Here is a 16,053-nt window from a genome sequence, read left to right as displayed (position 1 = left end):
ACAATGATTCGAGCGAGTCACGCGAGCGTTATAATTCATAATTAGGACCGCGCGGTTTTTCGGCGGAAATTCAATTCCCGGATTTACGAGTGAAAATTGGATGTTTTCAAAAAGGAAAAAAAAAAGGACGAAGCGATGAAAGCGATGTCAAATGCGGCACGTACGATATACGTATTTTTCGCCTCCCCCATTTTTCAAACTAGGAATTGCATTCGCCTCGGGCATTCGCGCTTTTGAACACATTCATCTCGTTAGCACGAGAGCATGAAACCGCACTCGGATAAGACAGTCAACCGACTCTGCGTCCTAGAAAAGCTTGAACGTTGGAAATACCGTCTCGACCCAGAAATAGGTTAAATGCGTCAGTAAAACGTTCCTTTGTCGGTCGGAAATTCGAATCTGTAAAGCTTGTAAAAGCGGCTGGTCGGCGGGATGATTCCGCGGAAGCGTCGTTGGGGAACGAGAACAAAGGACCGTGTACTTCCTTACGGCGACATAAATGGCAATTACGATCATCCCTCCCACTTGTTCGATGCGTGCAATTCTTTTACGCGTGCATCAAGAATGCGCAACGCAATGGCACACAAACTTTCGTGCAACTACAAGATCGAAGAGCAAACGGAAGGGTATTTAATTGAAGGTATTTAATACCGTTAAATATCGTTTCAAAATTATGAGACTTTGAATGAAGCAAATCTTTATTGAAACAAATACGAAAAAATTTGAAATGTGTAATTATTTTTTATTTGTTATTTTTTATGCAGAATTCTTTCTTAATCAGTAATATATAAATTAAAAAAAAAAAACAGAATCGTTTTTCCTTCTTTCGTTTCTCGGTTAAGAAATTTTTCTTTTCAAAGGAGAAAAATTGCCCTGATCAAACAAGTTCCTTTCTGACATCAAACGCGAAAAGCGTTTCTTCTTATATACTTACTGCTAACAGCTGATAAAGCTAACTGCATAATGTCTACTTCGGCACTTTACATAAACGGAAATGTAGTGAAACTCGTATAACGCAATCTGGCAATCTCGCTAGGAGATCATGAAGATATCGTGTGTAAAAAGGAAATATTTTTCTCCGTCATGCGTTATCAAGTGAGCTAACAAGGGATATGCAAATGAAACATTTTTCGCGGGTAACACACGCGGGCGTTGCCGGGGGTCGGGAGACGTGTGGCGGCTGAGGATTTCGACATTGAATAATTTCGCGCACTTTTATGCAGAATATAACGCACCCCTTTACAAATCTCACGCTCGCACTCGGGGAACAATGAATCTCACGTGTGCGAAGCGAACGTACAAGTACGCCGTGATCGCTATGAGAAGCACGTACCGCGTGCTTCAAACTTGAAAATTCTTACGGGGTGGAAGGGGAGAGGGGGGAGGAGAGGAGAACGAGGGCGCGGCTGACGAACTGAAGAAATATCCGCGCCCGGCGACGAAATGAATCGCGGACGCTTGAACGCGCGCGTATACGTGACGGCGAGTGGCATCGCGCGAAACATTACGAGGTATATTCGCGAGAGCGAGGGCATCCGCACCAAGGTTCTTCTCTCATTTGCCTCTCGGGAAGAAACGGACGAAAAATTCAAACAAATTTTAATGAGACTTTCCCCGAAACACGCGGCTGAGAACGGAGGGAGAGGAAAAGTGGGCACGTAAGCCATCGGTTTTACGCTCCGCGACTTCACGGCTTCTCACCTCTCGGAGTGCTCAAGATTTCATACCGTCAATTACTGAGATTAATAGCAATAACAGTCCCTCCGGAGAGGCTGCTTTTCTTCGCGCGCTTCTCGCATCTGCCGCGAAAAAAATCTCCTAACTCTCGACGGCATCTTGATGACCCGCGGCGACCAATTAATTCGCTTCGCTGCTGGATTCTAAAAGCCTTCGTATACTTAATATCGCGTCTTAATATCAAATGTCTCGAACTTTCGGGGGGGGGGGGGAGCATATTGAATATTGAAATACAATCGATGCCAAGGGAACACGAGGTAACGTCTATATATGCATCAGGCTCATACATAAGAGAATTTTACTTTCAATATCAAGAATACCATCCTCTCTTCTATAAAATATTAATGTCGATATTGAATCATAGAGTCAATCCTGTCGGTAGGTACGCGATTTGTGCGCTCCTGCCTCGAGGGATACTTTTGATGCTCCGATAATATCGGAGCGCGGTCGTTAACAACACCGAATATCGATATTCCGATAATACAGCTACGCTAAGCATATTCGCGAGAGCGGCACTTTAATATAACGATCTACTCTTGCTTAACGGACGCGAATATGTCGTCGCGTAGAGTGTCCGTTCCGACAGAACGGCGTGCGTCGGCCAAATCTGCCAGACCGATCGTTCGTTCCAGGCGAATAAAAAATCGCGACTATACTATCTGATACGTGTCACTTTCCCGGCGGCGGCGGCGGCGGCGGTTGGAAACCATCGATACGCCGCGCCGCGGACATCCATCTTTAGGCGTGAAACCGCGCGCGCTAATTATCGCCGCCCGCTTTCTCGCGCGCGCGCGCGCGAGCATTAAGCGGGCTAATTGAGGAGAGCGCGGGCGCGCCCGCGTTTGCATTACGTCGGTGGTGTCGGTCGGCCGGTGGCCGACTGCCGATTAAATTCGCCGGTTCATGATCCGGGGCGTTTTAAGCTCGCAATATCGATGCTCGCGTCATCCGCGGCCACTTGCCCCGTGAAACCGTAGAATGCTCTCTATCTCTCGTCCTTCTCTCCCCGACTCCCCCGAAGGACGTCTCTCGTTTTCGACTTCGTATGTCTCATTGAGACACACACACACTCTCTCGGAAGAGGAACAAGAGGAGGAGGAGGAGGAGGAACAAAGCGAGGGCGCACGTGACCGTCATAAGATAGTATACCTCGACGAGAAGCTGAACGGAGCAACATCGATTCGATGCGATCGACACCGTCTCGTGTTTATTTACGAAGGCGTCTCGGCGTGGAAATTCTGCAGAAATACGCGTGCGAAATCGAATTGATATTCCGCTCCCTCTGTTCTCACCCTTTCCCCCCTCCCTCCCCGCTCCCGCTCTGTGCAACGCGATCGTCTGGTTAATCTGGAATATTCCTTCGGATCGTTAGATATTTAGTCCGCTCGGCGTATCGAATAACCAATATTGGGAACCGTCTGATCGGCGAGGAAGGGCTGAATCGAGCTGAGATCGAGATCGGGACGAAAAAAACCTAATTGTTCCTCCTCCGTTTGAATTCTTTTTCGCGCGCGGAGTCCCAAAGTTTAATAACCGTGGTCGCGCGTGCAGTATTCCGGACCTCGATCTTTCCCTCGGGGATGAAACGACGCAATCTGCATCCGCACGGAAGTTCCGAGTGTTAACAAACGTTGGGACTGATTTCGGGGTGACGCGGAAGCGCTTTCCCCGGGCGTCGTCGCGGAAATCCGAGGTCAGAAGGGCAAAAGGTTGCGGCTTGCACGCCTGATACACGAAAGTTCTTCTCTCCCACGCCGAGCGACATTACGAAACTCCGTAAAGCAGATTTAGACTCCGGGCTCTCGACAAAGAGACAAAAAAAAAAAAAAGAGCTCTCGAATGAACCGAGGGGAGAATATCAAGCTGGCGAGAGAGAAGCCGGCGCGCCAGGGCTTCTGATATTCTTTGAGATTTAAGAATTAGTTTAATACAAGATTCAAGAACGCCCCCCCCCCCCCCCGCCTAAACCCGCGCAGTTTGCGGTACTGTTTCTACGTTTCCTTCCCGCTTCCCTTTCGGGCAGGAAAATCTTCGTGAAATAATTGTGAACACGCCGGAGGAGGGAATCCGCCGAGACTGCGGCGGTGCGCGCAAGAAAGTTTCTTAATGGATGCAGTGAGATAGCATCTACGCGATCAGATATTAAATTAAATTGTCGAGGTCGTCGCTTCGGCCGCACTATGTATTTTTTTTTTTTTTACGCATTACAAAGCGCTGCCAAACCGATAATCATTGTACTTTTGTATTATAATACGAAATTGCTAGCCGCCGAAACCCACAGCAGTGTGTTTCCAGCAATTTGGCTTAATTCGATCGCACAGCCGCCACCCCATTATCCTTTCGCCGTGTACGTTATTTAAAAGTATCATATTAGATATGTAATTTTCTTTTGTCGGGGCCCATTAACGTAATCTTCAGAATTCTGCTACAAGCGCAACACTTCGAATGCTCGTAATTTCATAATTTACGAGCACGCGGCTAAAAGATATTAAAAAACCGGGTCTCCAAATTAAGTTCTTTTTCTTTTTTTTTCCCTACTCAACGTCAGACACGTGAAACATATAATCAAACAAAAAAGTCCATATTATTATACTTAATGTACACTAAAAGTGTGTGCCTGATAATTTAGAGATAATCAAAATTGTTCTTGAAATCGTTTATCTTTATTTATAAGAATGGATTATTGAAGATAGTAATATCTCAATTTGATTTGTCTAGTACTTTAAATAAAATTTATGTAGTCTTAACTACCGATAAATCTAGAAGATGTATGTAAGCGTCTCTCTCTCTCTCTCTCTCTCTCTCTCTCTCTCTCTCTCGTTCTCCCTTCTTTTTCTCTCTCCCGTCTGGTCTTAAGTACGACCCAACACCGACGCATATTTGTTTCGAGGGATAAACCGCTGGGGAATCGTATATGTAATGTACAAGATCGAGGGATTAATAGGAATTAACTCGGCATTAAGTGTTGTCGGAATGTGATTGTTTGTTTAATGTATTAATCTCTACTTAGGTCATATGCGCTCATTTTCAGCTAACAATTTGCTCGTCATGTTTTGTCGTTGAAATTTCTTGACTTCGTAAAAAGAGATACTTTTGACAAAGAAACAACAACCTCTGCGATTATATTTCATAAATTTAATAATCGTGTAAAATATATTCTAAATATTATTATTATTTTACATCGTTATCAATTGTAAGTAAAAATAAAGTGTCAATCATATATCTATTTATTACAAATACTGTATAACGGCGCGTAATGGACGCGCCTTAAAGGTAATGCTCACTATACCTCGTGTTAAACTTTGATAGGTCGAGTTCGCGTTATCGTTTTTGTTAATGCCAGAAGGAGAACGGAGGACATAGGGGATTCCCACGTTCACAAAGTTAGGTAATCCAAGTCTCATCCTGACTTCATTTGCAGCGCGTCGAGATGGTAGTTAAATTATTATCGTTATCTCGACAGCAGAGAATATGTCTTTATGTAAAACCGAAAATCAACGCTCGCTACCTCCGGAAGAGGCAGGATAACAATAATATCGTACCTCCATATCAAGCGGGAGATACGAAATTTGTCCAATTTACTCGAATTTAATCGTGTTGTTTGATCGCAAAGTTACTATTAAATTGCACCTCGGAAATTAATTATGATACGAGTGATAGTATCAATATCTTTACAATCGAGAAGAAGTAGAATTAAATTCCCTACAGCAACGTGACGCAAATCTTTACTAAGAAATCGATATAGTTTTATTACGAGTAAGTTTAATATTTTCAGCAAATAACAGATATATATATATATATCTTTAACAATAAATTGTTACGGCGTTATGTATTATATATGAAAATTTAATTTTTTAATATATATTATATATACCTAAAAATTAAATTTTAACAAATAACACATAACTTTGTAACAATTTATTGTCAAATTTAATATATATATATAATTAATAAACACGAGCATTTGGCGCTTTCGTATTTATTCAACGCTAAACATGGTTGTCAGACTCAGGATTTCAGAATAGAATTTTGAAGTAATCTGTCATAAATATTTTATGCGAATAAAGAAGAGCTGCTGCAGATCAGATTACAGAATTTCGCGCTCGACACGGCTGCTTAATTTTACCAACATGTTGCCGTACAATAGGAATAAAGTTTTCATACGGTCACACATTTCGAGAGCGCTAAATATCTGTCATTGTAACGTTTAAACCGGGACAAGGTTTTATGTTACGCGGTTAAAAGATTTAACTCGAGAATTATTCTGAGCAATTCGGAATCACGGATAGACCTTCAGCGATAAATAATATCTTGGAGCGAAAAGAAATGGCGTCGTTTAGTTATGGCTTGTTCGAAACGATATCTGTATCCGCGTGCACAACATTTGCTTTCCTTGTGCTCTCGCAGACTGCAGCATGGTATTGGCCGTTCCAAGATATTGATATACCAGGTGTTCCGCAACACGGATAAAATTGTAGTAGGATTACATCCTTCGACGGGCATAAAATCGGTCTTTTTTAGAATGAAAATTCACACGAGAAGAATCGAAAAAATGCGTACCAATCAAGCGCGAATGAAGGCACATCGTGTTCTTAAAAATCATAAATAAGTATAAGAAATTACGATAAACAAAATTCGAAATTGGATAAAGGCAAGGATAACCTCTGATTGGCGGACCGATTGAACAAAAATATTTCGAAACAAGGAATAAGAGATTGCAAAATAAAATTACGTTTTCTCGAATAACTTTTTCCGCTCCGGAAAAAAATAGTAATTCCGAACAAAGGCGCAAGTTCAATACGAAGACATTAACTTTTCGCACACTTTCCACCCTGCATACCCCGCATAAACAAATCTCGGGGCTAGCGATGCCTAAATATAATTCAACCATGAACACCCACGAGCACCGAGAGATCGCGCGGATCAGACGGACGTCTTCGCGTGCGCTTTCGCGGACGTTCGCAATGCAACTGCGGCGGTGGAATACGCGGCGCTGCAACATGCACCGCGCCAACGTGTATACGCATGTGTATACGTCTGTCTCCGCTACGTATATACGCTACATTGCTTTGCGCGCGTGTGTTTTCGCGCAAAGCGAGTCCGCGTCGATGTGTGTGTGTGTGTGTATGTGCGCGCGAGCATCAGGAGCGAGAACATTCTCGCGGATGAGAGACGCGCGCACCGCAGACACGTCCCCAATTTCACCGCGGAAAAACTTGACGCTGCCCCTTTACGATCTCACTCGAGATATCTTTTACGCGCGTCGATTCGAAATGCAGATCGGCCGAGACGTCGCGTCGTCGCGCGGCGGAAAATATTGAAAATACGCGACGGGAGGGAGAAACTTCGGAAAAAAATCCGCGGAAATCGTGAACCTCCTGGCGAGGAGAGAGGGGGGGGGGGAGGGAGGCAAACCGTGCGGAAATATTTCGCGAATAACGTCAGCGAGATTTGTCGGCGAAATTTTAATTACGTTTTCTCGCCACCACCGGGGCAAGAAAGTTTGCGTTTAATTAACATTTTTGTCCGTACAGATATAATTAAATACGACACGGGACGAAGGGTCTGAGTAATTTGACAATATTTTCGATTCGTGATACGAGTATGATTGAAATATTCGGGAGCCGGTGGAATTTAATTATAATTATCAATGTTTCTAATTCGACTTCGATTTCTCTCAAGGTCAATACGCGCAAAACTGAACTCTATCGAGAGTTCATTTCGACCGTCTCGAAAATGATTTTTTTTTTAATGATACTTAACAAATTTTGTAAACACTATTAAACTATAAGATACGGTACTAGATATAATTTTATGTTTCATACGTTCTCTATTATATCTTTTTTACATTATACAGATTCTTTTTTTTTTTAATTTGAGGCACAGACAAAATAAAAATCAAGTACAAATGAATATAAATGAAATGTAACAAAGCTAACATTCAAACATTTTAATTTTACCTTTTTTTTTTGTTTTTTTAAGTGTTCGTTTACACAATAACAGATTCTATACGGTGATATAATTCACGTGCTGAACAAGGGTAAAATAACGTGACAATTTTTCATGATTATACCGTGGTGGCGCTCGAAAATTTGTTCACGAGTGAAAATAATCACTAGGGTAACGCAATACATTATCGTCAGTGCGTTGTTATTGTTAGCGAAACGGCACGAAAGGAGAGACGAAGTGCAGATGCAGCCTCGTGATTTCACTCGGGGTAGCCGACAATTTTTCCATCCATTTTCGTCCGCCCCGAAATCGTGAAATACTGCGGGCTGATGGATTTCGAAGAAAACAGAGAAAATATACGATCCAAGAGATATCCGTCGACACGACGACGACGACGCGACGACAGAAATGTCGGCGAAAACGTGGATATAATGTCACGCGATTCCAACTGAAAGCCAATTACGAAGTGAGTGTAAAGTAATTCAGACCCGGTAATTCGACTTTCCGTTCCGTAAAAATCATTTTGTCAGAACTTCCTTCTTGGACTTCTCCTGAATCCTCGATGCTTTAATTGATCCAACTTTTGGCGCTCTTATTCACATTATACGGCTTTTAATTGACATAAATCCAAAAGTATATATCATAACGTAAAAGTTAGGTGGTTTTCTGTCAATTAACTTCTATGAATTGTTAAGGTAACGAGATTAATATTTAAATAATTAACTAGTATTTAAATAAATAAACTTAAAATATCCAAAACATCATAGTACCGTCGATTCTCTATTCTCTACAATATTGCTAACGTTTTCTTTTTATAGCTAGCTGTAAGACATGGTTCACTTTTGCACTGATAGAAGCGCTTGAATTGGTTGAATTGAATACTATGATAACGTTATGTATGATAAAGCAGAAAGATATGTAAGAGTTTTGGTAAAAGAAAAACTTTGTCGCTTTCCTTTCGGAACACAAAATGTTGAACCAAGAAGTTAACATATTCTCACAAAAGAAACATATTTCCGTAAAAACTAATCAATGTTACAAAATTATTAATACAAATATAAAAGTACATAATTAAATCTCTCTCTCTCTCTCTCTTAAATAACTCTTAAAAAGAGAAAGCGTTTAAATAATACTCAATTTTTCAGCCATTAAGTTATAAATATTATAATATGAGAAAAGTTTCCAAGTATGCAACCGCACATTTTTATTCGTCGTACAAGACGTTTCACGTATGGATGCTTCTTTGCGCAAAGAATGACAGTGTCGGAACAAAAAAAGTTAGAGCAAATGTGTGAAACGAATTATTAATCGGACATCGTAAAAGAGCCGTGTCGTAAAAAGCGTTTCAAGGAGGAAACTCTTCCGCACGCTAATATATATTCTATGCGGCGCCAATTCTTCGCGCGAACGACACGTGTACGACACAGGTAATGAATTCAAAGTACAAGCGCATACACCATGCATACTGCAACACGACGGCACTGACAAACTTGTAAGTCAAGGGAAGAAATGTTACCGGCCGTACTCCTATGTCAAACGCTAAACACCCCCCGACATACTTATTTCACTACGTGTGTTCTTCTGTACGTTCTTTCGCACGGAAACGTGTTTCGTGAAGTTCGTGTCTGGTTATATCGGAGCAAGATCGCATCGGACGCTTGCTAAACTAACGTAAGTCCGCGATGCGCCGTGAATACGGCGCTTAAATCGAGCGCGGGTGCCGAATTCGGGAATGGCACAGAGCCGCGCTCGTTGGCGCCCGCTGTGCGACTGCTGGCGACTGCCGTCGGGGAAATAATCGGCGGGACGACGACGATGCTTCTGTTGCGATCGTATTCGCGAATGGAGACACGAACGTGTGTGAAACGTACATGGAAGTGTACATATTGTGTTATATTCGTGGCCGGCGAGGGCGCGGCGCGGCGCGGCACGATCTAATCCGCGAATGTGTTCCCATTGTAGAAAAGCAATGCATCACTCCGGATAATAAGTGAATCGAAGGGGGACGGAAGGCGAGGCTGCATGGTGCGTTATATCGTACATGCGTTTAATGCAATGCTCGCGCCGCCGCCGTTTCGCGTGTGAACCGAGCGATGAACGACAGTTCATTATGGAGAATATTTCATATCAGTTTTATCTGTATACATATATAAAAAATATATATTTCATCTGCATCAAATACAAATCTCCTATACTCTTCTGCTCCGAACTGTTTGAATCGTTCGGACGTTTCGGAACTGATTTCCAGAAGTTTATTGTTATGTGTCGTCAAGCGTTTAAGTTACGTTGTCGAAAAAATAATTATTTTTTCGACAACATGTTTAATATAGAGGGGATTATTTCATTTAATTAACTTTTTAATTAAAATATGATTTAATCACATCTGGGCATGATGGGCAGACGGCAAAAACGTTATCTCGATTAAATGGTAAACACGCTATTTAATATCTGCTTCTAAAGATGCGATATAAATTTGATATTCCTTACAATTAAAAGTCACGTGTATTCGACACATTATTTCGGTGATACAAGGGCGACAGAATGCTACGCCACCGATGAGTTAAATATTTCGAACCGCGGCTAGAAAATAGCGTCATATTGACATCAAAAGGCTGTACACGCTATTGGCGCGGCAGTTGATTTTAATTATTTTCCATTACGGAAGAATTATTGAAAACCCATAGCGCATAACGTGCATTATTAACTCGTCAGTTTAAGCCGCTCTGAAATAACGGACGCGGGGCGAATAAATATTTATATCTTTAAACATATACATTTATCTTTCCCAACAGGGCCGCTAATAAAAGTGGATAGAAACTGTAACGTGATATTTCATATAAACGTTACGTAGAAAGAAAATAACTTTTGATCTAAGCGCCGCACTCATACCGCGAGCACTATCCAGTTCACTTTAATTCTTTCCACGTCTCTTTCGAGAGACAGAAATTCCGTGGAAGAAAAATTAACTTGCGTGACAGAAACGAACGGAAGAGGAAAGGAAGCGTCTTAGTAATTTTTTTAACAATTTTGTCTGAAAACACGCATTGTACATACGCGAATTCATTAATTTTTTTTCGCAACACTAGAAGACAAAGAAAGAAGAAGAAAGAAAAAGAGAGAAAAGAGAGAGAAAGAGAAGGAGAGGGAGGCGGTTAAAGACACTCGCAAACGATGCGAAACGCCGGAAATTATCCGAGTAACACCTGCAACGAACTCAAGCGGGACTCTAATGAAAGTTTACAAAAAGAAAATGACAGGAAAGTATTCCTGCGGCGTATTTTAGTTAATTAAGAATGGCTCGGGCTTTTGTCCCCTTCTTCCTTTCTCTCCTTCTTCTACTCTTCGTCTTCTTCTTTCTCGCGCCCAGTCCCAATTTATATTCTTTCCGCGTTCTCTTCATTCACCGGCCAGTAATTTCGGCGCACGCTCGACGTGTGGACACGCGTGATAATAATAACGGCGCACCGACATGAGCGATGGTGCCGGACGCAATTGATTTACGAGGAGATAATTCAACGGGAGAGACTTGCGAAAATAAGAGGGCGGTTGGTTGGATCGAATAAGTTTAGCAAGCGTTGCGGAAGAATGAAGGATAATAACTTCTGAATAATGGCCATTCCTCCTTCTACGATTTAAACTCTTTATCTCCCCCCCCCTCTCTCTATCAATTCGATTCTCCGGCGAGAACAGAAATCGAAAGCTTAAATCTGTACAAAGAACTGAAAATCCAAGTGAGTTAAATTACACAATACTAATTCTGAGTAACACAAATTTACCTGTTGTTATAATAACAAAATAAGCACGATTAATGAGAAGAAACAGGGACCGCAGAAAACTATTTCCATGTACATGACCTATTTATATTATGAGAGATGATGCGTCCAAGATCTCTTAGCAAGTGCCTGGATTCTTCCCGAGTTGAAATTTTACTCTTATTTTCGCTCTCAATTAGATCTTTTCTTGCCTATGATATTGTAAACACTCAAATAAACCTCTTTTAAACTTATTGACTATAATTGTGTAAAGTTTTAAAAAATTTTGCTCGAAAATTTCTTTTTAATTTTAAAGTAAACAACTACTATTTTAAGGTACAAAATAGGAGCTTAATTCTCATGCTTAATATATATATATATATATATATATATATATATACAGGGTGTCTGGTATTTTTTTATGGGATTTTTATGAGCAGGTAGAGCGCATGAAACTGAACAGAAAGATCCTTACCGTTTTTCCCTTTTTGCAATAGTTAACAAGTTAGTGACTTGTAAAATTTTCTGTATTAGCTCGGCCTACCGGCAAATGCAAGCGCGCTGAGCGCCCGACCGCGGCGGCTGCCCCTCCCCAGCGCTTGAACCTTGAGATTGCTAGGCGCGCGGGGGAATTGTTACAACAAGCGACAATGACTACGCACAAGCGACGCATAACGCTAAATTCTCCCTTCGAGTTATGATAGTTTCTTACCTTTTTTAATGAAAATAAAATTTTTTAACGACAAAAAGTATGTGTACGTGTACATACATGTGTACAAAAAATATCAGTACTAATGCTTAAAGAAGTGATTACTAAATTTATTTTTTTAATAAATAACGATTATTTTTAATAAAAAATATTTTTTTGATGATAGTCTTAAACGCCGTAAACTGTCATTATAAATTTTAAAAGAAGTTGTTATCATATGCTCGAAACAAAATTTATGCTTCTTCAAAAAATATTAGAAAATTTTATCGATTAAAATAGAAATGACAAGCAAATAAAATTTGTTTCAACTTTATATTCTTAATTAAAAATTAAATAACTAAGATATTTATATTTTTAATAAAATTAATCCTTGTGATAGATTTATAATACACGGAAAAAACTTTATGGTAAAAATTACTATGGTAAATAATAAACGCGGGCCAAGGAGGAATTATAAAAATTTTTATTATGTTTTTCATCAAATTACGACAATATTTACACTACTTATATGATATAATTTTCTGAAATTTCTTCTTACAATTCGTGGTTACTATCATAAATAATAAAATCATACATAAATTTACTATAAAATTTTCTCCGTATAAATTTACGAATATATGAATTTATTAAATGTTTGAAAACTTATAAACAATATTTATTTAATTTAAGAAAATTTTAGTTTGTAATGTGTGTGTATGTGTGTGTGTATGTGTGTGTGTGTGTGTGTGTGTGTGTGTGTGTGTGTGTGTGTGTGTGTGTGTGTGTGTGTGTGTGTGTGTGTGTGTGTGTGTGTGTGTGTGTGTGTGTGTGTGTGTGTGGAGAGGGGGATACATACATACACGAGCTAAAGAATAATCACTTTGTGACAGGAAAATGATTATTCCTTAATTCAAGAATTGGTTTGTAATTTGTGTGTGTGTGTGTATGTGTGTGTACATACGCAAAAATGTTAAACATTATTTGTTTTATGTAAAGTGTGGTGTTTATTATCAACAGAATACTCTTTTCAGTCATTAAAGATAAAATAATTATTTAAAAAAATACAATTAAAAGTAAATAATTGATTTTTTTTAAACTAGAATCATATTTTTTTACGTGTATGTGTATAGTAATCAGCGTAAATAGTAATAGTGATATAAAATCGCGGAACTAAGGCATAATCATTTTCCTGTCACGAAGTGATTATTCTTTAGCTCGCGTATGTATGTACAAGGATTAATTTTATTAAAAATATAAATATCCTAGTTATTCAATTTTTAATTAAGAATATAAAGTTGAAACAAACATTTTATTTGGTTGTCATTTCCATTTTAATCGATAAAATTTTCTAATGTTTTTTGAAGAAGCATAAATTTTGTTTCGAGCATATGATAACAGCTTCTTTTAAAATTTATAATGACCGTTTACGACGTTTAAGACTATCATCAAAAAAATATTTTTTATTAAAAATAATTGTTATTTATTAAAAAAATAAATTTAGTAATCACTTCTTTAAGCATTAAAACTGATATTTTTTGTACACATGCATGTACACGTACACACATACTTTTTGTCGTTAGAACATTTTATTTTCATTAAAAAACGTAAGGAACTATCATAACTCAAATGGAGAATTTAGCGTTACGCGTCGCTTGTGCGTAGCCATTGTCGCTTGTTGTAACAACTCCCCCCGTGCGCCTAGCAATCTCAAGGTTCAAGCGCTGGGGAGGGGCGGCCGCCGCGGCCGGGCGCTCAGCACGCTTGCATTTGCCGGTAGGCCGGGCTAATACAAAAAATTTTACAAGTCACTAACTTGTTAACTATTGCGAAAATGGAAAAACGGTAAGGACTTTTCTGTTCAGTTTCGTGCGCTCTACCTGCTCATAAACATCCCATAAAAAAATACCAGACACCCTGTATATATCCTGAGCAACAAAATTAACGCAACAAAAATTTATACTAAAATTTCACTCAACTTCAAATAATCGTAACTTCGCGAAAACTTATCGTATTGGAAAGTTTTTTTTTTTATTTTAAAGCTTGAAGTCTTTACTTTAAAGAGCATTCGTCAGATTTTGATCCTCTCTTTTTCCCTTTTTGGCATCTCTTCAAAAATAAGAATGTGTTTTGTCTTCAAAAATTTTCATGGCAATTTCTAATAAACACGTAAAAAACTTTGCAGGCAGTCAAAAGTAAAAATGTGATATGACATCCACAATATCGATATTTCGAATAGTATACGCACATTAACTACAGTAAATACTGATTAGCATTAAAAATAATTACGAGAACACATTATTTAGCAATTATTGGAGAAATTATAACCATTGACCATTTTTTCCGTATAACCATCATACCCTAACTTAACGTAATGGTGCGCATCGGATGATGCTAATGCTGGCGGTAACAGGCATAAGACTAAAATGCATAGGTAACTTTGATATGTCGTAACTTCGCCAAAAAATTGTACAGGCTTCAATTTTTTTCAATTTGTAGAGAAAAGTTCATATTTTACAATAATTCTTATAAAGTTTATGAGAAAAATTCATTGTACCCCGTGGAGCGCATCAAAGTATGAAAATTTTTTAATAAAAAACACGTTCTTACTTTTAAAGAAATGCCAAAAAAAAAAGGAAAAGAAAAGGAACAAAATCTGACAAATGCTTTTTAAAGTAGAAACTTCAAGCTTTAGAATAAAAAAAAATTTCCCAATACGATAAGTTTTCGCGAAGTTACGATTATTTGAAGTTGAGTAAAATTTTGGTATAAAATTTTGTTGCGTTAATTTTGTTCCTCAGTATATATATGTAATCTATTATAATCCTTTAAAATCTACATATATCCCAAAACTAAAGTTAAAAGCAAGAGAAAAATTTCAGCTTGGGGTTTAAATTATTTTGAAATTGAATTTAGTCTATTTTCAGTACGCGCGTGTGTGTTAAATAGAACAGTGCGCTTTTTTGATAAGAATAATATGACAATGAAAAGTCGTACCTTACTTATTAGCTTCTACATTTTTATTATTCATAAGAAAGGATTAAATATTGAGACAATTACGCCGGGGGTCTTATTGTTTTCCATTCATGCTCTCTTCTGCCGCCTCTTGCCTCTTCCTGCGGAGGAACAGTAAAATAAAGTAGAGTTCTCTCAACGCTTAACGACGTTTAAAGCTAAGTGCCACGCAATTTGGCTATAATAAAGGCTTTAAGCGCCGCGAGATCTTTGTCTGCATCGCAAAAAGTAATAAATGACGAGAGTACTAAATTTCACGTTACAACTTGTACATTTTCCTAGAACGTATTCAGCGTGATCACGCTGTTAAACTCGATACTATATTTAGCTATTAAATTTAAACAATGCTACTTTGTTTCTCATTTATATTCCTTCCTCCCCCCCCACACACACATATATATGTTTTATCTGTTATATTGTATTCTTAATTAGATAATTATATTGCAATAAATATATCACATTCTCTTTACGCAGAAATTTTTAACGCTAATAAAAGGATCGCGGCATTGTGTCGAGACCGAATAAAAGCCGCGTTGTTCCAATCGACGCAAGCACGCCAATCGTTTTAATAATAATCCGACCAATGCACCAGCAGACATTACTGACGAATTGAATTATCGACTAATATACGGCTTAAACTCATCAACAAATTGATGGGAACAAAAGGGCCATCGGCACACAACGCCTCCCTCCTGCCGACGTAAAATATTGCTGTAGTACTCCATCAAACAGTTAGAAATGGTCAAAACTTTAGTCCCGATTTTTCCTGTTTTAGTTTCAGAGTGGTAGTAAAAAGAAAAGATAAAATAGCCACGTTTCACGGCGCGGCGTCAGAATCACCTTCCCTGAATTATAGTATCATCATAAATCAGATATGCCGGTTTGGTCAAGTAATGTTGTTACAGTTTGTCTCTT

The 16,053-nt window shown here is 39.0% G+C and overlaps 1 protein-coding gene across 12 annotated transcripts in view; it reads right to left on the bottom strand.

Moving 5' to 3' along the window:
* The window catches only part of LOC105832536, a 161,860-nt gene that overhangs the window by 28,812 nt on the left and 116,995 nt on the right, over positions 1-16,053 (bottom strand). Inside the window, exons 1-2 of one of the 12 annotated variants that reach the window (XM_036283440.1) lie at positions 6,470-6,758; positions 6,298-6,328 (exon numbers count right to left, since the gene is read on the bottom strand). The exons of 1 other annotated variant lie outside the window; for it this stretch is intronic. The gene's annotated coding sequence lies outside the window, so the exon portion shown is untranslated. 10 more of the 12 variants (XM_028194622.2, XM_036283446.1, XM_028194620.2 and 7 more) reach the window with 10 other exon arrangements.

Source organism: Monomorium pharaonis, chromosome 2 (genome assembly GCF_013373865.1).
Source record: "Monomorium pharaonis isolate MP-MQ-018 chromosome 2, ASM1337386v2, whole genome shotgun sequence".
In the NCBI taxonomy this organism is placed as follows: Eukaryota; Metazoa; Arthropoda; class Insecta; order Hymenoptera; family Formicidae; genus Monomorium; species Monomorium pharaonis.
Note: the sequence above shows the minus strand (reverse complement) of the source record. Positions and strands in the feature narration are given on the sequence as shown.